This window comes from Penaeus monodon, chromosome 31, assembly GCF_015228065.2.
Source record: "Penaeus monodon isolate SGIC_2016 chromosome 31, NSTDA_Pmon_1, whole genome shotgun sequence".
NCBI classification, from domain to species: Eukaryota; Metazoa; Arthropoda; class Malacostraca; order Decapoda; family Penaeidae; genus Penaeus; species Penaeus monodon.
Window position 1 is genome coordinate 2,411,377 of NC_051416.1, and position 478 is coordinate 2,411,854.

Genomic DNA, 478 nt, shown 5'->3' on the forward strand with positions numbered 1-478 from the left:
TACCGTACATCTTGCGGGCGAATTCGCAGAACGACCAGAGCACCCCTCACACTGAGGTAGACCCGTGGCTATGTCCTTACTGCTCTGTCCATTTAATAGATGGCGAGATGGCATTGCAAATAGCACATGAATTATAGGTAACATTAGAGGCCATCTAGTGTCATATACTGGTATTTCTGCATGGTATATATGTTTCATTCCATTCCTGTTTTCATTGATGCTGACGGCGGCAGCAGAGCAGAGTGTGTCGGTGATTTTGTAGAGCGAGAGGCCGTGCCCCTTATTCTGCGCAATGTATAATCTGCAGGGGATGCAGCCCTTTCCATTATATATTTTAGGACAATTATTCCGAACACTTGCCTTTCTGTGATCGGTCCTACGCTTCATCCTGCCGTTAATACGTGGTGGATTCTTCATATTCCAGAGCGGGGGTTGGAGTTTTATCCCCCTAGGGTAGGGGTCGAACAGTTCATTTTAC